This window comes from Ovis aries, chromosome 1 (assembly GCF_016772045.2).
Source record: "Ovis aries strain OAR_USU_Benz2616 breed Rambouillet chromosome 1, ARS-UI_Ramb_v3.0, whole genome shotgun sequence".
NCBI lineage: Eukaryota > Metazoa > Chordata > Mammalia > Artiodactyla > Bovidae > Ovis > Ovis aries.
In genome coordinates this window covers 67,004,793-67,028,959 of record NC_056054.1, presented here as the reverse complement: position 1 = coordinate 67,028,959, position 24,167 = coordinate 67,004,793, and the positions used below count along the sequence as shown (strand labels likewise).

The window sequence follows — 24,167 nt, the reverse complement described above, 5'->3', positions numbered from 1 at the left end:
CAGAAGAGTTTCTGAAAAACTAGAAATGTGACTACTTAAAATGTCCTCTCAAAGCAATTTATAGATCCAATGCAATCCCTATCAAGCTACCAATAGCATATTTCAGAGAACTAGAACAAATAATTTCATAATTTGTATGGAAATATAAAAAACCTCGATTAGCCAAAGCAATCTTGAGAAAGAAGAATGGAACTGGAGGAATCAACCTTCCTGACTTCAAGCTCTACTACAAAGGTACAGTCATCAAGACAGTATGGTACTGGCACAAAGACAGAAATATAGATCAATGGAACAAAATAGAAAGCCTAGAGATAAATCCACACACCTATGGACACCTTATCTTTGACAAAGGAGGCAAGAATATACAATGGAGAAAAGACAATCTCTTTAACAAGCGGTGCTGGGAAAACTGGTCAACCACTTGTAAAAGAATGAAACTAGAACACATTCTAACACCATACACAAAAATAAACTCAAAATGGATTAAAGATCTAAATGTAAGATGGAAATTATAAAACTCATAGAAGAAAACATAGGCAAAACACTCTCCGACATAAATCACAGCAGGATCCTCTATGACCCACCTTCCAGAGTAATGGAAATAAAAGCAAAAATAAACAAATGGGACCTAATTAAAGTTTTGCACAACAAAGGAAACTATAAGCAAGGTGAAAAGACAGCCTTCAGGATGGGAGAGAATAATGGCAAATGAAGCAACTGACAAAGAATTAATCTCAAAAATATACAAAACAGCTCATGCAGCTCAATACCAGAAAAATAAACCACTGAAAGAAGGCAATGGCACCCCACTCCAGTACTTTTGCCTGGAAAATCCCATGGATGGAGGAGCCTGGTAGGCTGCAGTCCATGGGGTCGCTAGAGTCGGACACGACTGAGCGACCTCACTTTCACTTTTCACTTTCATGCATTGGAGAAGGAAACAGCAACCCACTCCAGTGTTCTTGCCTGGAGAATCCCAGGGACGGGGGAGCCTGGAGGGTTGCCGTCTCTGGGGTCGCAGAGAGTCGGACACGACTGAAGTGACTTAGCAGCAGCAGTAGCAATCAAAAAATGGACCAAAGAACTAAACTGATACTTCTCCAAAGGAGACATACAGATGGCTAACAAACACATGAAAAGATGCTCAACAGCATTCATTATCAGAGAAATGCCAATCAAAACCACAATGAGGTACCATCTCTCGCCAGTCAGAATGGCTGCTATCTAAAAGTCTACAAGCAATAAATGCTGGAGAAGGTGTGAAGAAAAGGGAACCCTCTTACACTGCTGGTGGGAATGCAAACTAGTACAGCCCCAATGGAGAACAGTGTGGAGATTCCTTAAAAAATTGGAAATAGAACTGCCATACGACCCAGCAATCCCACTGCTGGGCATACACACCGAGGAAACTAGAATTGAAAGAGACACATGTACCCCAATGTTCATCGCAGCACTGTTTACAATAGCTAGGACATGGAAGCAACCTAGATGTCCATTGGTAGATGAATGGATAAGAAAGCTGTGGTACATACACACAAGGGAATATTACTCAGCTACTCTTGCTCAGTCGTGTCCAACTCTTTTCGACCCCATAGACTGTAGCCTACCAGGCTCCTCCATCCGTGGGATTTTCCAAGCAAGAATACTGGAGTGGGGTGCCATTTCCTTTTCCAGGGGATCTTCCCCACCCAGGGACTGAAACCGGGTCTCTCGCATTGTAGGCAGATGCTTTACTGTCTGAGCCACCAGGGAAGTCCAATTAAAAAGAATGCATTTGAATCAGTTCTAATGAGGTGGATGAAACTGGAGCCTATTATACAGAGTGAAGTAAGTCAGAAAGAAAAACACCAATACAGTATATTAACGCATATATATGGAATTTAGAAAGATAACGATGACCCTATATGTGAGACAGCAAAAGAGACACAGAGGTAAGGAACAGACTTTTGGACTCTGTGGGAGAAGGAGAGAGTGGGATGATTTGAGAGAATAGCACTGAAACATGTGTATTACCATATGTGAAACAGATCGCCAGTCCAGGTGTGAAGGATGAGACAGGGCGCTCAGAATCAGTACACTGGGATAACCCTGAGGGACGGGATGGGGAGGGAGGTGGGATGGGGGTTCAGGGTGGGGAATACATACATCCATGGCTGATTCATGTCAATGTAGGGCAAAAACCACCTCAATATTGTAAAGTAATTAGCCTCCAATTAAAATAAATAATTTTTTTAAAGTCCTATTAACTTACATTATAAAATCAGCAATGCTTTCTTTTAAATTCATATTATTCAGAATAACATATTAAGAGATGTTTTCTTTTAATTTTCTGTTTGCTTTTCCATTGGTGTTGGCTCCTAACTGTTTGGCTTTTGGCTTTAAATCTCTTAGCTCTTCAGTCTCTTGGTCAAGCACTTAATAACGTTAAACTTTAAAGATTTTTAAGAGTAGAATCTATCTCATCCTAAATGCGTACAGCTATTCCATTTTCCTATTGTATTTCCATATTTTTAAATTTAAAAATTTATAGTTTATTACTTGATAATGAAAGATAATATACAGGTTCAATTTTTATATCAAATGCTGTGTGTTTTTTTTTAAAGATAATGAAGATTTCTTTAATCTTTATAGGTGATTCTAATATAAAAATACTGATGATGCTTAGGTATAATTTTTCCTAAAAGAAGGATATAACGGTCTATTTTCAAGTACAGTATGTCTGTTACTTTCCATAATTTTACTAAATAAATTATTTAGTTGGTATATGAGACATTGAAAGATAGGGAATGACTCTTTTAAAACGTCAGAAAGGTTTAACATTTTCTGACTCTTTCTCGGATTAGTCTAAATGACAGATACACTTTAAAACAGGCTTCCAGGTTTCCAAGCAAACACACCCAAATGTATTAATTAACATATTGTAGCCGTAGACTGTTTTCAAATGCTATACTTATACTGCTTATGATGTCACACAGATAATTTTGATTCAGGTTGAATGTGTCAACAGGAAAACATAAAAATTCTAAGCAAACTAATTTTGAGACTCAAGTGATTCCACTGCCAGAAATGCTAGTTAAACCAAACACTGGTGCAGCCAAAGAACATCAAGAACACCACTGTTTTCAAGACTTGTGGTTTCCTCGTATAAGGGACCTATTCTGCTCAGGTTTGGATGTGGCACAAGGGGGCTTTTTAAAAGCAAGGTATATTTCAATTTTTAAAAAAATCTCAGTACAGCTGAGTGAATGTAAAGATGCTCTCAGATACTCACATTCTTCAGTCTCTACAAATGTCTGCTTCTTGCCACCAACTTCCTTATTTTTGCATATCAAATACTCTAATGTGATATGGTCCCTTATGCATGGCTCCAGTTTGGGTCTAAAATTCTTTTCCCTTCTAGTGAAGAATGTTGTTGTTGTTTCAATTGCTAAGTCATGTCCGACTCTTTTGTGACTCCATGGATTGTTGCCCACCAGGCTCCTCTGCCCATGGGATTTCCCAGGTAAGAATAGTGGACCAGGTTGCCATTTCTTTTTCCAGGGGATCTCCCAACTCAGGGATCTGATGTGCATTTCCTGCACTGGCAGGCAGAGTCTTTACTGCTGAGTCATCAGGGAAGCCCCTAGTGAAGAAGAGGTCTCCTGAAAATTTTGCAGGAACACTGTCATCATACAAAGTATCTTTCCTCTAAACCACTCTGACCACTGCTGACTGAGCTTACCAGGCAGACCATTCATAAAGGTGGGGTATGTTCCTTCTTGTGGCACTGACAAGTCATCAATAGTATTTTAACATAAAACTTCAGGGCAATTTGTACAAATTCTCTTCTCTATGAAATGATTTCATTTTCGCACATTAAGGCTGATTATAAAATCCTTAGTCCAAAGCAATATATGCCAACAGTAAAACTAATAAAAGTATTAATACTATTATTTTATGGGTATATACTACCTCACTGAACATCTGTATTCTGAGAACTCTACGTTTAGTCATAAGCAGCCACATTAAAAAGTAAAAATGGAAGTAAGTTATCTTCATTCACCATTTTCAAAATAATGCAATGGCTACAACGCAAATTTTCAAGCCAGAAAGACCTAGGCTTGAAATCTAACTCTGTAGCAGTCTGTTTAAAGCATGCACACTTGGAGAAGTTCTTGGCAGTAATATAACAGTTATCAACCTCATTATTTAATTAAAATATTAGTTAGGCTTCTCTCCTAGGAAGCTTCTGGATTCTAAAAATTCTATTTACTGTATGTTTTTCTATATCTACCATTCATGGAATATGCCTAAAAGTACTCCCCAATTGCGGTGTCCTCTTTGAAACATTTGAAAGTCTTAGTGAAAGTTGTTGTCAAGCTGGAGTTCAACATCCAACCAAACTAACTTCCAAATCTGAAAGTAGAATAAGTAATATATTTCAGATACTGAAAAGTTCAGAAAACTCAGCTTTATGCATTCTTTCTTTTAAAAGTACTGAGGGATGTAAAGGCAATAAAGAGTTTCTCTCTTGAATTCTGGACATATATCCAGCTGGTAACTTGACATTTACAATTGGATGTTGAATAGGCATTTAAAAATAAGTAAGTCCAAAACAGAATTCACTTCAACTCTAAATCTGCTGTCCCCACAATCTCCTACATTATGGTTCCCCTGGTTTAAAACCTTGAAGCTAATTTTGACTTCTTTATCTTGCACCCAGGTATATTCTGTCAGCAAAGCCTAATGGTTCCACTTTTAAACTATATCCAGAATCTGACCATTTCTCATTAATTACCCTGCCAGTTATAGTCCCAACCACAGTATGTCTCATGTGGTTTTTTGCAGCAGTCTCCATGTTTCCATCCTTTTCTCCTACTGTCTAGTCTGTACCATTTTATTTTTCCTCAACATGTACCTTTTTAGAAAGTCAGTGAGGTCAAAACTATTCCTGTAGGAATACTACACGTGATTTGCCTTTTTAACTCACACTCTCTGGTGAGTGTATAGAGTTTTCTTGAGGTTATATTATGCCAGTGAATATACTGAATGCCAGGCATTAAAGACACGTGTAACAATATAAGACAACGACATTGTCTTTCTTTGGGGGAAAATGCAGTTATTTTCATAAAAATACATTATGTGTTTAACATGTTTTCTTGTTATTTTAAAATAAGTTAATAAATACTTAACAGTTTTAAGTTTCTCTTTGTCATCCCATGGACTGTAGCCCGCCAGGCTTCTCTATCCATGGACTTTTCCAGGCAAGAATACTTGAATGGGTAGCCATTCACTTCTCCAGGGGATCCTCCCAACCCAGGGATCAAACTTGGGTCTCCTGCATTGCAGGCAGATTCTTTACAGATAGTTCAGCAGTCTGAACTACCAGGGGAGCCCAATATAGTAAATATTTCGAGGTATCACCAATGTAAAGCTCTTTGGGAGTCTTCAACAATACTTTAAGATTACAAAAGCACTGAAGCCACTGGCTAATGGCTTCTCTATACTGCAACCAGAGTGATCCTTCTAAAACTCAAGTCATACGGGACTACCCTGTGGTCCAATGGTTAAGAATCCTCTTCCAATGCAGGGCATGTGGGTTTGATCTCTGGTCAGGGAACTAAGATCCCATGTGCCACAGAACAACAAAGTCTGTGTGCCTCAACTACTGAGCACTTGCACTCTAGAACCTGCACACCACAACCAGAGAGAAGCCCACGAATTCCGACAAAGATCCCGCAAGCTGCAAGGAAGACGTGATACAGTCAAATAAATAAATACATATAATAAATAAGTGAAATAAAACTCAAGTCATAGTTTGACCCTCAGTTGCTCAGAACCCTCTAATGGCCCCTCACTGCACTCACAGGAGAGGAGGACACACACTCCATGAGCCTACAGTCTCCTCTCCTAATAGCTACCACTTTCCCCAGTGCCTTCAATCCACACTGGCTTCCTTGCTGTTGGCCCATCAGGCCAAGGATATGCTTTTGTGTTTGCTGTTCCGTTTCCTGGCTCGCTCTCTCCTCAGATATGGGTGGCTCCCTCCCTTCCTCCAGGTCTCTGCCTTATGAGCCATCATTTTATTGTTTCTCTTTCCAGATATTTAAATACTTGTGAATATTTCCCTGTTCTTCTATGGCAGTACTACCCCTTCTCTTTGCCACACAGATATTTGTTTACCCTACCACATCTGTTACAGAGTATGTTATGAAAGATAGTGGCTGGTCTTTAATTTCCTCAATGGAGAGCAGATTAGCTGGTGGTTTGCACCCAGTATGGTCTTCAAAACACATGGCTGATCTCAAGGGATTATCTGTCTATACCTTCAGGCAAGAGCATACTCAACGCAGGACAGACAGCCCCAACTCTGTTCAGTTTTTAAACAAAGACACAGCCTCTATGAAAATTTGTGCCAAGTCTGATGACTTGGTGTCAGCAAATTCTTTTTAAATTCTTATGCTGAAAGTTAAGCTTCTATCTCTTTTCAAAAGAGATATACAATCACTCTTTAGGTTCAACTGAAGATCCCTTTATACCACTGGAAGTGATTATTCAATTTCTCCTTGAATTCCTCATTTTGGCTGAAATATCCCAGGTCCTTTCATTTTTTCCACATAGATTTCGCTTTTCCAATCTTCTAATCCTCTTTGTGATGGTCTTTTGACTCTTTTCCAAGTTTTTCATCTTCCTATTTGTGTAGTCCTAAATTATAATATTAATAATGTGGTATCAAAAGAATCCTCGAGTCTAGTTTTATTGTAACCCATTGTATGTTTTTAATATATACTAATACATTGCCTTATAAATGAAAAAGTGTGTCAAATCTGTTTGTGTAACATAACTTCCAACCTCCTCCCAAAAAGAAATTAATATTCCTGATACAATGCTTAATTAAATTATTCTAATAAACTTTAATGACATTAAGATATTCTGGGAGATTAATTACCAACCCAAGCAGTTGCTAAATTGTCAACCACGAGTTTAGTAGCCTTTAACCAAATATTATTTTTTTTCTGATGTTGAATCTAACACTTTCTAACCATTCTCTTTTCCTATAAAATATCCCTACGAAGAGCAAATCTTTGAATCAGCCTACTAGAGAGCGTTTTTAAAAAAACACCAGTGATAAGTCATTAACCAAGAGTTTAGTAGCCTTTAACCAAATACTACTTTCTTTTGATGTTGAATCTAACACTTCTCTAACCATTCTCTTTTCCTATAAAATGTCCCTAGGAAGAGCAAAGCTTTGAATTAGCCTACTAGAGAGCTTTAAAAAAAAAAAAACACACCAGGGAATCTATTGTAATTCTTTGATACATGCTAACAACAAAATTATCTTTTTTTTTTAATGCAGGCATCAGTAAACTTACTCTACAGAGGGAAAGTGAAAGTGAAAGTCCCGTTGCTCAGCCCTGCCTGACTCTTTGCCACCCCCATGGACTGTAGCCTACCAGGCTCCTCTGTTCAAGGAATTCTCCAGGTCAGAATACTGGAGTGGGTAGCCATTCCCTTCTCCAGGAGATCTTCCTAACCCAGGGATTGAACCCAGGTCTCCCACATTGCAGGCAGATTCTTTACCATCTGAGCCACCAGGGAAGCTTTACAGATAGAGAGGTAGTAAATATTTAGGCCTTGTATATCACATCTGGTCTATGTTATATATTCTTTAAAATTTCTTTAAACAACCCTCCAAAAATGTAAAAACCAATCTCAGCAAGCAGGCCATACAAAAACAGGTTGCAGACTCAAGCTACACAGCCCATAGTTTGCTGATTTTTGTTGTCTCGGTTCTTGGAGGTCCCATGGAGATGTACTCATTGCAAAACAGCAGCCACTGGATCAAGGAACTTCATGGCATGTGCACTACTGAGATCCCTTGCTTCTCTTCCTGAGCCTGGAGTATTTTTTTGCTGATCTACAGCAATTTTATCTCTTGAATGTCAAAGTCTGGTGGCTACCTGAAAGGACTCTTGTTCCACTGGGTTTACAATGATTTACTATCTGAATTGAGAGCTTGGAGAGCAGTCTGGACCATAAGAATTGGTTAAACTTGGGGTTGGAGTTAAAGAACTCCTCCCCAAGATGAGATCAGAGAGGTATTTTGATATTTGAGTGACGTAAAGGACTCCCAAGAGATGGAGTCAAATGTAGAATCCAAAGTTTCCATGCCATATTTTAAATTTGAGAATTTCAATGACCAGTGTTTTGAATTTGACACATTCCACAGCCGAATCTCTGTTATAATACTAAGAAAAACAAAAGCCCTTCAAAAGGAAGCTTAGCATTTTTAGGGGGGAAAAAAGTATCTAAAACTTGAAAGTGAGGAGAAAAGAGGGCAGATATCCTTTTATTATTATACTGCAGAACTGTTTAACTGGCCTACCCATGAATAATTTAGGGAAATATATTTTATTTGACTTGCTAATTACTACTAATTACATCCCAGACTTGTAGATTTTTGTTCGATAGAAAAGAAAACCCCAAACACATGTTTTTTTACTGCCCTGAAGGACATTACCTAGTTTTGTATCTAACCTAGTAATGTTATTCTAACATTCCTTTTTCAAACAGTTCCTAAATGCTTTGCCATCTTATCAGCTCCCTCAATAAGGAGTTGAATAAATCTTTGACAGGTTCATTCTATATTCATCGAGTCATGTTTAACTTTTTAAAAATTATCCCTTGACAACATTCACAGAAGTCTCATCTCGCGTTTTCTTACAGTGGGTTTGTGTATGTTTGCACTTGTATTCACATTCGTCTAACAGTTAAAACACTGTATGCGGGAATTGGTTCAGAGGTTGTTTTGTATATTTGCCTGTTCCTATAGTTATTTACAGTGATCTGTTTTTTTGTTTGTTTATTTTGTGGTCAGTGAATTCTTTGGCCACTTACTACAACTATACATTTTCCCTTGCTTTGAATATCTCTAAGAATGAAGGTTAAGTGGTCAGAGTTTGTCCTTTTTTCCCCTAGAAAAACACCTCCTTAAATAGATTCATGTTGAAATAAAGGGAGAAGGGGAAATCTGCTTGGGTGATTTCCTAAGGCTGTGTAGTAAAGAGTAAAGGGAAATTTCTGTCAGGAATTGGTCTGACAGTGGATTAAAAGAATAGTTCAAATAGATGAAAAACGATAGAATCTACAATTTAAAAAGACAGCCCCTCTCTCACTCTCCTGGGCAAAAAGAGTAGTGCCTGAAAGAATGTTAGCCAAGGAAAGGTGTTTTACTTTTAAAAGTGCCTTTCCCTCTTTCCAGAGGGAAATTAACAAGACTGTAAAGACTAAAATGAATTCACATATCCCAAGCAGGAGGTAATAAACATATATACCTAGAATAAGGAAACACAAAAAATGTTCACCACTATCTTACAACAAAAAGAAGAAAAATGCACAAAAAGGAAGTTTGGAGGTAATGGGTGGAATTGTCAGTAAGGATGAGGAACTAAAACCTATGCAAATAGCTTTCTGGTCACCCTTCAACAGCTCTTTCTATATTTCTCAATCAGAATGTTTAATTCAAAGAGATTTAGCAAAGCTTTATAGTACTCTGCACTGAATTACATAAAATTCAAAGTTCAATTGATATTCCTGATAATGAGTACTCAGGACAAATTTAACTATTTTCTTAAATTTCACTAAGAGACTGTTAAAAGTCTTAGCCCCAATTTTATTCTAGATTGGGAGATCATGAAAAAATTATACCTCAATTATACCATAGTGTTAAACACAGAGACACCAGATAACCCAGCAATTCCACCTCTACACAGATCTACCTAACAGAAATCAAAACATGTATCCACACAAAAACTTGTATGAGTGTTCATAGGAGCCTTACTCCTCACAGCCTCAAAGTGGAAGCAACATGAATGAATGCCCATTAATTGAAGAATGGAAAAAGAAAATATGGTATACCCCTATAATGGAATATTACTTGGTAATTAAAAGGAACGTTGTACTGATACAGGCTACAACTCAGATGAATCTTAAATATATGCTAAGTGAAAGAAGCCAGTTACAAAAGATTACATATAACATGATATCATTTACTGAAATTTCTACAAGCAAATCTATAGAGACTGAGGATAGACAGCTGCCTAGAGCTTGGGAGAAGAAATGGAGATATGTTGGGGAGTGATAGTTTATGGGTACAGACTTTTTTGGGGAGGTGATGAAAATGTTCTAAGACAGACTATGGTAATGGTTGTACAATTCTGTAATTATTCTAAAAACCACTGAATTATATACTTAAAAATAATAAGTGTTATAGAAGGTGGGTTATATCTCAATGAAGCTGTTAAAATGTATTTTAGTTCCTGCATGACTGACCTGTTCTCTGATAGGATGCTTGTTTAACTGGAAGTTACTAACTTCTTTGTATTTGTCTCATGAAAGTGAAACTGAAATTGTTAGTCACTCAGTCATGTCCAACTCTTTGCGACCCCATGGACTGTAGTCCGCAAAACTCCTCTGCCCATGGAATTCTCTAGGCAAGAATACTGGAGTAGGTTGCCATTCCTTTCTCCAGGAGATCTATCTTCCCAACCTAGGGCTCGAACCTGGGTTTCTCACATTGCTGGCAGATTCTTTACCGTCTGAGCCACCAGGGAAGCCATGGTCAGATCATTTTTGTTGTTGTTGCTGAGAATTATGTTTTATTTGGCATATAAAACTGAGAACACAGCATCTCAGACAGTTCTGAGAGACAGCTCCCCAGGTCATTATTTACACTAAAAATTTATGTCTTTGTACATATGTTCAGCAACATTGAATTATAATTAGTGCCAGTTTAATGGTTGTTGTTTGTACTCCTACAGCAATGTGAAACCATGAAATGTCATATTTCTCTGATATATTCTAATATGAACTGTGATTATATCATTTTTAAATGGCAGTATAAACTAATTAAAGACAATTAATATGAAGACTTAGGACTAATAATTAATGAACAACCTTTGGCAAATAATATATGATAGTTTTAACCTATGTATAATATCTATACATAAATATAATTTGTTCTTTATAACATTTAAATAATAATACTATGATTATAACATGCTTTGTAAAATTTATTTTCTCTTAAGAACTGAAGTGTAACACTTTAAATACTGTCATCCACCATTGTTTGGCTTATGTGATTTACATGATAAATAATACACTGAAATAAAATTAACTGTTTTTAATTAGCTTAATAGAATAGGTAACTGGTAACTCAGAAAAAACTTTTCCCAATATGAAGATGTAAAATTATTTATTTACCATATATTCTACCTAATTGACAAAAGATATTTTTTCCTCACTCAAACCAAATGTGTTCTTTCAGAAGGGGCAATTAGCTTCCCTGCTTTGGGGCTGCTTTTTGAAATTTCAAAATCATAAATAACTAAAAGCAAACAAGCAGAACAATAAGAGATTCCTGGACTCTAAAGAAATTAAAAGTCTGAGATTTCTTCAACACTTTCTTAATTGTAGTTAATAAGCCAGTGACCCATATGGCCTTCTCTTATTACTGGGCATCTGTATTCTTATCTGACAACATTTAAAAATGTTGGTTTAACATTGTTTCTAATTTGGAGCAGTAAAGAGCAATTTTTTGGTAATATTCAAAACACGCTTGAGACACATTAGATAGCCTCTGCTGCTGCTGCTACTAAGTTGCTTCAGTTGTGTCTGACTCTGTGCGACCCCATAGATGGCAGCCCACCAGGCTCCCCCATCCCTGGGATTCTCCAGGCAGGAACACTGGAGTGGGTTGCCATTTCCTTCTTCAATGCATGAAAGTGAAAAGTGAAAGTGAAGTCGCTCAGTTGTGTCCGACTCTTCGCGACCCCATGGACTGCAGCCTACCAGGCTCGTTGGTCCATGGGATTTTTCAGGCAAGGGTACTGGAGTGGGGTGCCATTGCCTTCTCCTAGACAGCCTCTAGATAACATCAAAGGTGTGCTCCCTCTCCTATAATCTAGGATGCGGTACTCAAAAGTAAAAGAGATGCTGGAAATAATTAGTTTTAATTGATTTGCTCCTCAAATTCCTTAATTAGGGCAACAGTAGGCTGTTCTGTTTATTGCAGTCACATTATGGGGAGAGCTGTTAAGTAAAAAAGTTAAATAAAATGTTATTAATGTGATTATGTTATTAGATACCCTTTCAGGATAAGTAAAATCATCTTCAAGTTCAGGTACAAGGGCTGACTGGAAGTTACTGACAACAGATTTATTTCAAAGATTTTGTCTCTAAATTTTAAATATCCACATCTTAATTAGAGATGACTGTGGCATTTATCTTTAGCTGTTGTTTGTAGAGTCCTTGGGATATGGAATCCTAATTTCAAACACAAAGTCTGTAAGTAGACATACTTTTACTTCGTCCTTTCCAATCTTTATGTCCTCAATTTTTTTCATCCTTATTGTACTGGCTAGTCTCCTACAAAATACGGTATAATGCTAAAGGGGGAGAAGACTTGTCTCTGGAAACCAGCTAAAGAGCTAATCAGTTAACTGTCAACTGTTAGGCAAAAATCCAATGACCTTGAACCCACATTTTTTATCTAGCCTAACAATAATATCTAACCATCCACTATGTTTATAAAATGTCCCTAGTCAGGATGAACTTTTAAACTACTTCTGACCTACTCGAAGTCTTTTACATGGAAGACTAAAATAAAACTGTAACACAGACTCAAAAATGATTTGTCCAAAAAGTGTTTTCTAACAGTTTCTTCAGTCTACTAGTTATCCATCACCATCTCCACAGGATTAACTTTACTTTTGCCCTAATGGCATGCAGTTAGTCTTTGTCCATCTTGCAGTTCATTCATTTATTCATTCAACAAATATTTAGTGATCCTTTGCGAACGTATTAGTTACTATTCTAAATACTGGTGATATAGAAATGAACACAACAAAACAAATAGAAGTCTAGTATATTTTATGTTTGGTTTATTTATTTTTTTTCAAGGTACAATCCTATACTTTCCTTAAGTGAATTTCAGTGCTCAGTTTTGACTATTTCCTTCATTTTTATTTTATTTTGCCAAGCTCATTTCCAACTCTTGCTTCAACACTACATTATGCACCATGGGGCCACATACAGAAATATAAGATACACGTTATACCATCAGCTCCTTAGATAAAATGCTTAAACACTCAACAAAGATCCAAACCCTAGATACACCCCTAGCGCTAGCTCCTCAACTTTCACCATTTTCTGGTTACAGGGATCTACATAGCTGTGCATTAACTAGAAAGGTATTTTTGTGTGCCATATATAGTATTTCCTAACTTTGCTGATGTGAAATTATCCTGGACCTTGCTAATTTCAGGGCGCATAATATAAATTAGCTTGAAGGTGTTTTCCTAATGAAGCTATTCTCAGAGTTATTTTTAAAAATCAAGGTGTTATTAGCTAAATGACCCCCAAAGTATTTTTCCAGAAGCTGGATTTATAGGTTATACCATTCCTATCTAAAAAAAGATATTTGAATCTGTTTCTAATTTTAATACATTCCTAAGGTATTCGAGAAAGAGTAGTTAGTAATTTGTATTGATTGCTGGACCCATGAGTTTTCATCTATTTAGCTTATGTACTGCCTTTTATTTAGGATTTGTTTTGATGTTTTGGCTTCATGTTTTATATAATACTCCAAATTTCCAATGACATATATAAATATTTCTGTGTACATATGTCACGACCCTATTAAGAAGAGTAACTTATAATTGCACTCTTAAATTTCATTTCTAGAATTTAAAATAACAGAAAGGGATATACTGTAAGATGGCAGGTTAGAAACTTTAGTGCAAAATGTATCATTAAGTGTTTATTCCACAACTGTTTCTTGAGCAGCTCTGTTCCAGTCACTGTGCAGGTGCTGTGGATACAGAAATGAACAAGACCAATATGGCCAAATGGCCTCTGCCCTCATGGGACTTTCAGTGCAGCTCTAAAAATCAAACAAAGAGAAAAGATGTGGAAAACAAAGATATTCCTGAAGCCTTGATGGGAAAGGAGAGGGGGAGAGAATAATACGGTTAAAATAAAAGCTGAAAGAAGAAGATGAGTTGTGGTGGAGGAAGGAGCATGCAAAGGCTGCGTGTGTATGTGCTAAGTGGTGTCCAACTCTTTGCAACCCCATGGACTACAGCCCACCAGCATCCTCTGTCCATGGAATTCTCCAGGCAAGAACACTGGAGTGGGTCGCTATTCCTTCTCCAGGGGATCTTCTTGACCCAGGGATCAAACCCTCAGCTCTTGTGTCTCCTGCACTGGCAGGTGGATTCTTTACCACTAGAGCCACCTGGGAAGCCCACAGCCTCCAAATGCCAACAGAAGCCAATATATCAAGAAGCCAAGCTCCTCTAACCCCCAAAGCTCTGAGATTCCATGTCAGAAGCCCAGGCGTACGCTCCCTATGGAACCAGAGCATGGAAACAAACATGAAAAAGCTAAGAGTGACTTCAGAAGTCCCACCCCCACTACCAAATATCTACTTGTTGTGAGTTAAGATTTCTTTGATAGGGAATACAGTCTTTCATAATAATAAACAACTGCCATGAAATGCAAATGCTCTAATAAAGACAAACTAATTTATACTCATTAAAACTGAACAATCACAAGAATGAATGGTTAGTATCAGAGCCTTCCCAGCATAACAGAAGTCAGTAAATAAAAGATGTTGCGCATTTAAAGTTTGGGGAGGGCTTCCCATCCCTGAAACAAAAGAACGCAGGTAGAGGCAGGTCTGGAATATAACTTAATGAATGTAATAATGTTGCCAAGATGAAACTGGTACAAGTGGAAATATATTTTTACAAATACATTTCAGCTTAAGAGCCAATGAAATATGATTTCTTATAAAGGAAAAATGTGTATGTATACACTGTTCTTCATGTCTTTTAGCTCTACATGACTCGTTTGTGATTTTCAAACGTAATCTAGAATCATGTCCCTCCATTTGCTCTCAATAGGGGGGCAATCTTGTCCCTGTCAAACACTTGGTCTGCTGTGTGCTATGCTTAGTTGCTCAGTTGTGTACAACTCTTTGCGACCCCATGGAGCATAGCCCACTAGGCTCCTGTGTCTGTGGGGATTCTCCAGGCAAGAATACTGGAGTGGGTTACTGGGTCTGCAGGGCAGAGTAAAAGAACCTTCAGGTTGTAGCCTGCCAACAGGCCATAGTACCTAAGTGGGTACTATGGGGTACTAAGTGGGTAGACAGGGTATCTGTGGCATTACAATGTATCTAAACATATGTATCTCTGGAAGGAGGGTAGGCATGAACTAAAGGTTGAGAAATGCTTCCCTAAGAGCTTCATTACTCTCTCTTGCGCTTCTAGCCTTTGGGCAGTGTTTGAGTTCAGCCAAAATAACTTTCCTCCTTGCTCTTCCTTCCCACCCATCTCCAGTAAGGACAGAGCTTTCATTCTTCTGAGTTCTTTAAAGAATCTATAGTTCTCCTGGGTGCCTTTGACCTCAAATACCCAGTCATCTGGAACACTTTCAGTTGTTTCCCTAAGCTTTATAACAGTTTTCTTAAAACTGGTTCTTGAATTTTGCCTTTTTCTCTTTTCTTAACTGTATTCATTTTCTGACTATTACCATGTCTCTACTGACTTCCATTCACAGACTATAGAATCATATTCTAAAAGGACAATCGATCTAACACCAAAAAAGGATTTTAAATTCACTCCCTAAACTTGTAACAGTGCGTTACACTTTTAAGTAGGTAGCCCAGGCTATTTCTTTAATGCCTGATATTGGAAAAGAGTTCAGGTATTCTCTACCTTTTAATACGTTTAGGAGTTTTTCACTATATATGCCAAACTGTCTACTTTACATAAAGCTCTGAGATTACCCTCTTGTTCTTCTGTGACTATGCTGAGAGCGAATGGGAGTACGTTATTATTCTAGGCATTCGAGGCCACACTAGTTTCCTCTCTTGCCCATCTTGACTCCACAGTCTCTTTCCTATTTCTATAACCCAGGAATGACCCATATCTAGCAGACTTATTACTAATAATAAATAATGGTATTTGTTATTATTGTCTTAGGGTGCTATAGTGTGTGATATATATATATATATATACATACACACACAGACATATATATAGAGAGAATATAGCATAGTATAGTAATATTATAGTGTTTCACTTCTTTTACCTGTTCCTTTAAAATTTTTCCACCTCAGATATTTGTGGTGAGACTATCTGGGTCTTTTCCCCCTGCTAATTCTCTCATTATTCTCTCATAATTCTAACAGAAGCAGAAGATATTAAGAGGTGGCAAGAATACACAGAAGAACTGTACAAAAAAGATCTTCATGACTCAGATAATCATGATTGTGTGATCACTCACCTAGAGTCAGACATCCTGGAATGTGAAGTCAAGTGGGCCTTAGGAAGCATCACTGTGAACAAAGCTAGTGGAGGTGATGGAATTCCAGTTGAGCTATTTCAAATGCTGAAAGATGATGCTGTGAAAGTGCTGCACTCAATATGCCAGCACATTTGGAAAACTCAGCAGTGGCCACAGGACTAGAAAAGGTCAGTTTTCATTCCAATCCCAAAGAAATGCAGTGCCAAAGAATGCTCAAACTACCACACAATTGCACTCATCTCACACGCTAGTAAAGTAATGCTCAAATTCTCCAAGTCAGGCTTCAGCAATACGTGCACCATGAACTTCCAGATGTTCAAGCTGGTTTTAGAAAAGGCAGAGGAACCAGAGATCAAATTGCCAACATCCACTGGATCATCAAAAAAGCAAGAGAGTTCCAGAAAAACATCTATTTCTGCTTTATTGACTATGCCAAAGCCTTTGACTGTGTGGATCACAATAGACTGTGGAAAATTCTGAAAGAGGTGGGAATACTAGACCATCTGACCTGCCTCTTGAGAATCCTGTATGCAGGTCAGGAAGCAACATTTAGAACTGGACATGGAACAGACTGGTTCCAAATAGGAAAAGGAGTATGTCAAGGCTGTATATTGTCACTCTGCTTATTTAACTTCTATGTAGAGTACATCATGAGAAACGCTGGGCTGGAAGAAGCACAAGCTGGAATCAAGATTGCTGGGAGAAATATCAATAACCTCAGATATGCAGATGACACCACCCTTATGGCAGAAAGTGAAGAAGAACTAAAGAGCCTCTTGATGAAAGTGAAAGAGGAGAGTGAAAAAGTTGGCTTAAAGCTCAACATTCAGAAAACTAAGATCATGGCATCCAGTCCCATTACTTCATGGCAAATAGAAGGGGAAATAGTGGAAAGGGTGGCTGACTATTTTTCTGGGCTCCAAAATCACTGCAGATGGTGACTGCAGCCATGAAATTAAAAGATGTTTACTTCTTGGAAGAAAAGTTATGACCAACCTAGATAGCATATTCAAAAGCAGAGACATTACTTTGCCGACTAAGGTCCATCTAGTCAAGGCTATGGTTTTTCCAGTAGTCATGTATGGATGTGAGAGCTGGACTGTGAAGAAGGCTGAGTGCCGAAGAATTGATGCTTTTGAACTGTGGTGTTGGAGAAGACTCCTGAGAGTCCCTTGGACTGCAAGGAGATCCAACCAGTCCATTCTGAAGGAGATCAGTCCTGAGATTTCTTTGGAAGAAATGATGCTAAACCTGAAACTCCAGTACTTTGGCCACCTTATGTGAAGAGTTGACTCATTGGAAAAGACTTTGATGCTGGGAGGGATTGGGGGCAGAAGGAGAAGGGGATGACAGAGGATGAGATGGCTGGATGGCATCACTGACTCGACGGATGTGAATCTGTGTGAACTCTGGGAGTTGGTGATGGGCAGGGAGGCCTGGCGTGCTGCAATTCATGGGGTCGCAAAGAGTCGGACATGATTCAGCAACTGAACTGAACTGAACTGGTGGTTTTTACAGTAGTCATGTATGGATATGAGAGCTGACCTATAAAGAAAGCTGATTGCCAAAGAATTGATGCTTTTGAACTGTGGTGTTGGAGAAGATTCTTGAGAGTCCCTTGGACTGCAAGGAGATTCACCAGTCCATGCTAAAGTAGATTAGTCCTAGGTGTTCATTGGAAGGACTGATGTTGAAGCTGAAACTCCAATACTTTGGCCACCTGATGAGAAGAGCTGACTCTTTTGCAAAGACCCTGATGCTGGGAAAGATTGAGGGCAGGAGGAGAAGGGGACGACAGAGGATGAGATAGTTGGATGGCATCACCAACTCAATGGACATGAGTTTGGGTAAACTCCGGAAGTAGGTAATGGACAGGGAGGCCTGGTGTGCTGTGGTTCATGGGGTCGCAAAGAGTTGGACACGACTGAGTGACTGGTTTGTTCTCTCATGAAAGTAAATTTGATTGTATCCTCCATTCTGTGCCATGATTAGTCCTATTTTCAACCAAAAGGTTTGAAATCCTCCTTGCTTATTATCTCAACATTCTCTCTAAGGCAGGTACAGGTATACCTGTTTTTTGAAAGTTTCCTTAACATCACTTCACTTTTATGAAAGACCTATAGTGGTGCCTGTTTTGACTAACTGAAAGAAATCCAAAAAGGATTTTTGTGCTTATGGAAAAGAGAGGCAAAAAGCAAAGCTAGTGTTCAGCACTGGTTTTGCCTCAAGCAGAAATACAGAGGCAGGGAACACCCAGGGCAGCAAGGACAGTGGTGCCACCAAGCTCCTTCCCAGGAACTAGACTCAGCATCTCCACATCAAGCCCCATAACTTGGAACAGTATCTGTGAGCATCTGTGCTTTATCTCCATGTATTCTGTGCATCGGTTAGTAAGATGTGTCCTAAGATAACTGTTCCTTCCCTCTATGCTATTTCAGCTTACATAAATTTTCAGAGGAACTCTGCTTGCAGATCATGGGGGAAACCTGCATTTCTTTCCCATAGGTAAATTATAATCCTAATTAAAGAAATCTATCGGGGTCATTACCCCATCTAAAATGCCAAACTACTCAAATACTGTTGATATACTCAATACATTTACAACCTAATGAGGTTACTATACCACCACAGCAGCAATTGATCAATGAAACATAGATATCTTACCTGGTACCTAATGGCCAAGGCTTTGAAGAACTGTGGCCTTCCACTAAATGTAATGCCAGTTAAAGGAGTGAAGAAGGCTGGGATGAACAAGTCTCAGAGTAAAGAGGAGGGTACCACTACTCATGTAACAGAGACAAATAACTTGGGTGTGTTTCCTAATTATTCTGAGGATCTCTCTCTGAATATCTGACTCATCTTTCATGCAGGGAATTGAAATTATGAGCACCGAAGAATTGATGCTTTTGGACTGTGGTGTTGGAGAAAACTCTTGAGAGTCCCTTGAACTGCAAGGAGATCCAACTAGTCCATCCTAAAGGAGATCAGTCCTGGGTGTTCTTTGGAAGGACTGATGCTGAAGCTGAAACTCCAATACTTTGGCAACCTCACATGAAGAGTTGACTCATTGGAAAAGACCCTGATGCTGGGAGGGATTGGGGGCAGGAGGAGAAGGGGACGACAGAGGATGAGATGGCTGGATGGCATCACCAACTTGATGGACATGAGTTTAGGTGGACTCCGGGAGTTGGTGATGGGCAGGGAGGCCTGGTGTGCTGTGATTCATGGGGTCACAAAGAGTTAGACACAACTGAGTGACTGAACTGAACTGATGTTTTATTTGAAGCAAAGCATATAAAGAAATAGAAAAACGTCCTTGTCTTCAAAGAGTTTACAGTTTTGTAGGTTATTACCTAGACAAATAACCTTAAAAAATATAAAAATCATTCTTGGGATATGTTATCTGAATTATAAGTAAACTGACAAATGATTAAAAATGGAAGGTCTATGGCTCACCTAGTAGGTATCATTTAGGTTGGGCCTGGTGGCTCAGAGGGTAAAGTGTCTGCCTACAACGTGGGAGACCTGGGTTCAATCCCTGGGTCAGGAAGATCCCCTGGAGAAGGAAATGGCAACCCACTCCAGTACTCTTGCCTGGAAAATCCCATGGGTGGAGAAGCCTGGTAGGCTGCAGTCCATGGGGTTGCAAAGAGTTGGACACGACTGAGCGACTTCACTTTCACTTTTCACTTGAAGTAGATGCAGAACATCAGCTGGTAGAGACTCGGTGAAGGGTGAGGTATGTGGTGGGGAGATACTAGGATTGCCATGGTGCTCTGAGTGATAAGCAAGGCTGAGATATCAGCCTCTGAGATATCATCAGATATCATCAGCCTCTGAGACATCATCAGCCTCTGAGATATCCAGAGGCAGAAAACAGGATAGTGCATTTGCCAAGATATACAAATTCCATCCCATTGAAAGATGGCTATTCATATTCTAAAAAATGTGCAGAGTAGGGCAAAGGAAAAACTACATAAGGTGAGTAAATGTTTATAAGTCAAGACTACAAAAACAAGGATGTGATTCAAAAGTTAAAGATGCTAAAAAGCAGATAAGGCCTTTATATAAAAGAGTGAATCAATGGCAGTGCTGACTAAATGCTATATGCATGTAAAATATACAAATGTAAAGTTAAGCAGGAATTTCCATCAGTGGTAGAATACAGTAATTCTTGCCATTTATTAAGCACCTACTAGGTGACAGGACCACAATTTGTCCCATTGTGCTAAGTCGCTTCAGTCGTGTCTGACTCTGTGATCCTATGGACTGTAGCCCACCAGACTCTTCTGTCTATGGGATTCTCCAGGCAAGAATACAAGAGTGGGTGGCCATGCCCTCCTCCAGGGGATCTTCCTGACCCAGGGATCAAATTCACTTCTCTTACGTCTCCTGCCTTGGCAGGCAGATTCTTTACCACTGGTGCCATCTGGGAAGTCCTTTGTCCCATCACTTCATGGCAAATAGAAGGGGAAAAAGTAGAGGCAATGACAGATTTTATTTTCTTGGGCTCCAAAATTACTGTGAATGGTGACTGCAGCCATGAAATTAAAGGATGCTTGCTCCTTGGAAGGAAAGCTATGACAAATGTAGACAGTGTATTAACAAGTTAAGACATCATGTTGCCAATAAAGGTCCATATACTCAAAGCTATGGTTTTTCCATTAGTAATGTATGGATGTGAGAGTTAAACCATAAAGAAGGCTGAGCGTCGAAGAATTGATTCTTTCAAACTATGGTGCTGGAGAAGACTCTTGAGTCTCCTGGACAGCAAAGAGATCAAACCAGTCAGTTCTAAAGGAAATCAACCCCAAATACTCATTGGAAAGACTGATGCTTAAGCTGAAGATCCAATACTTCAGCCACCTGATGCAAAGAGCTGACTCACTGGAAAAGATCCTGATGTTGGGAAAGACTGAGGGCAGGAGAAGGGGGTGGCAGAGGATGAGATGGTTGGATGGCGTTACTGACTCAATGGACATGAGTTTCCGCAAACTCCAGGAGATAGTGAAGGACAGGGAAGCCTGGTGTGCTGCGTCCATGGGATGGCAAAGAGTCGGACACGACTTAGTGACTGAACACACAACACACAGGTTTCAGGAGCTGTCCTTTGTAAGCACTGTTACATTGAATGCACACATGATCCAGCTAGGTAGGCTTTACTTATAAGAAAGCTGTGGCTCAGAGAAGCTCAGTAATGTGAATTAGTTGGCACTTGTTCTATGTAGTAGAGCCAGAATCTGTACCAGCTTTTCCTATCTTGAGGGCATGCCCTTTACCCCATACCAGTCTACAATGATTCATATTTTAAGAGACATTAAGTGAATTAATGATACCTGCATCAGGATACATGTCACCTCCTTGGTTACAATATGCTTTCATGAGTATTCTGGGCCTGGAGACATAGCCAGTACTCCAGGGATTGAGTATAAAGTATTTGGGAGTGTGTTGCAGCTCATGAGGGCATCATTATCATGTGAATGAAGATGGCTGATGAGCCGGAGTGAAATGTTCATTAGGTTAAGCTCTAAATCAGTCATTTAATAGACAGCAGTGGCAAGAAGAGGAGTTTGGGAAACAGATGGCCCTGATTCCAAATGTGAATTCTACTATATACCAGAAAACCCTGAACAGGTGACCTGACTTCCTTAATCCCCCAATTCTTATGGTAAGTTAACAATAAATGTATTTAGGAAAAAAAAAAAGAGAGAGAGAGAGAGGCAACTTTGAATAACAAAAAAGTAAATCATTAAGACTAGAGGATGTGGATATATGTATTTGTGTAACAGATTCACTTTGCTGTATACCTGAAACTAAAACAACACTGTAAATCAATTATACCCCAATATAAATTTAAAAAAAAGAAAAGACAACTAGAGGCTTGGCTTCATTCAGGCATTAACTCAGCTGTAGGGTCTTGGATAAGTCACACACTGAGCCTCTCTCTTCTGTGATGTGTGAATGGCCATCTGCCTTAAGGGTTTGTTGTCAGATTTTGAGATCATGCATGTCAGGCGTCTAGTGCAGCCTGTATTACAGTAATGCTCCATACTAGATTATTAACACCACACTTGGCAAAATAAGTGTGTATTTCCACTCTATTTCTTTTTCAAACTTGGGTTTTACTATGAAGTTATGTGTGACTACAACTTAAGTACAGACTATTAAGAATCATTAACAAATTGGTAAAAATTAGATACTTTTTACACTTTTCAAAATACATTTCCTGAAATGCCTAGTCCATCTGAGAAATAAGAGATTAGTACTGTTAACAAAGGCTTTGATCATTTTATTACTAAGAAAGTTGTTAAACATGCTTGCTATCTCTGATACTGCTGGTGGGTGAGTGGGCCTTATCTGTGGTCAAATCTGTTATGTGAACCATGAAAAGCATCCATCCTTGCAAAGCTGCTCCCCACCTCTCCCTCAAAAGCAAACAAACAATCTGACCTAAAGAGAGTATTTGATCACTCCAAAGTAAAGCCAGTCTGAGTTAGGTGCACGGTCTTCCCTATCTAAGCAAGTCACAAGAAGGCAAATATCACAGATTGGAGCTGTAGACACTTAATCTGTTACACGTGTCCACAGGTTTATGAATCTGAGCAAATTTTGTAAAGTATGGCTTACCTTTGGGGTTTACACAGATCATTTAAAAATAGAATGTAAAGAAAAATAAAAACTATAAAGCTGACGGCTGAGGTGACGGTACCCTACTGTGCCAAGAGCGTTAAGGCCAGTTGCCTACATCTCTCATCTGGATGGCATTTTAATAACTTGTCCATGAAGAAGCCTCCAGGATGCCTTAGGAAACCACTATATATCTGTCCGGAAATGTGACCGTTGGTTAAGGCTACATTTTTTACACGATTGAGAGCTTGTAAGAAATGTGTGACTAAAATAAGCCTTGCCATTTCCTTTACCTGTTCCTCCCCCATAAGTCTGCGTGAAATAGTCATTCAAATCTCCCTCTGCCCATCGCTGCTGGCACTCACACGGTTTGATGGGGGCTTATTTTTTACTTTAAGGTGGATAGGGACTTGAAAGTGTTTCCTCACCGGTTTGCTGCGAGTTTAAAATGCTTAAAAAGAATTCGAAAGTGAAGTTTGGCCCTAGCCCTTTGAAATATCTGTCCTGGGACGTGGGCTAGGTGTCCGTGGCACCCAAAGCTAGGTAGAGAGCAAGGTTTTGAAGGGACTAAAATCCGATGTATACCGTGGGTGGGGGAGGGAAGAACTGGCAGAGGGAGAGAAGAAAGGAATTAGCTTCTACAGAGCACATCCTAAGGTTGCTGAGATGCTAACTCCATCCCTAGCCGTGTCGTCGCTGAGAACCAGCTGGAAAGAGAAAGACCAGCGAGCCTGGGTTTGTGTCGAAAGCAGCGGTCTTGGTCTCAATCGCCGGCCTAGACACCTGGTTTCTGGGGCCCGCGAGATCCGGCGAAACCCTCTCTCCCCTCGGGTCCTGCTGGGGAGCAGGCATCGCGCTCTCGTTCCCTTCGGAGACCTAATTCCTCTCTCTCCCCAAAGTGCTAACTTCAGGGGCTCGGGGGTGGTAAGGGAAGGGCAGACCAGTAGGTAAAGACCCTGAGGTCTAAGGGAGGTTTAAGGTTGAAAAGAACGACGACCTCCCCCTGCGTGGCCCCGTTTTCTCCCGGTCCCCCAGCCCCATCCCCCCAAGTCCGCAGAACCTGCCGCGCTGCGCTTGGCGCCAGGCTGGGGTCTCTCCCCCGACGCTGGGCTGCCGCGGAATGGGTGGGGTAAGGATTGGCGGGTCCCCGGGCTCCGGCGGCGGATGGCTCCAGGGACCACACGCCG

The 24,167-nt window shown here is 39.5% G+C and overlaps 1 protein-coding gene across 1 annotated transcript in view; it reads right to left on the bottom strand.

Moving 5' to 3' along the window:
* LRRC8C (leucine rich repeat containing 8 VRAC subunit C) overlaps positions 1–24,167 on the bottom strand; it is an 87,220-nt gene that overhangs the window by 62,683 nt on the left and 370 nt on the right. The gene's annotated exons all lie outside the window — the stretch shown is intronic.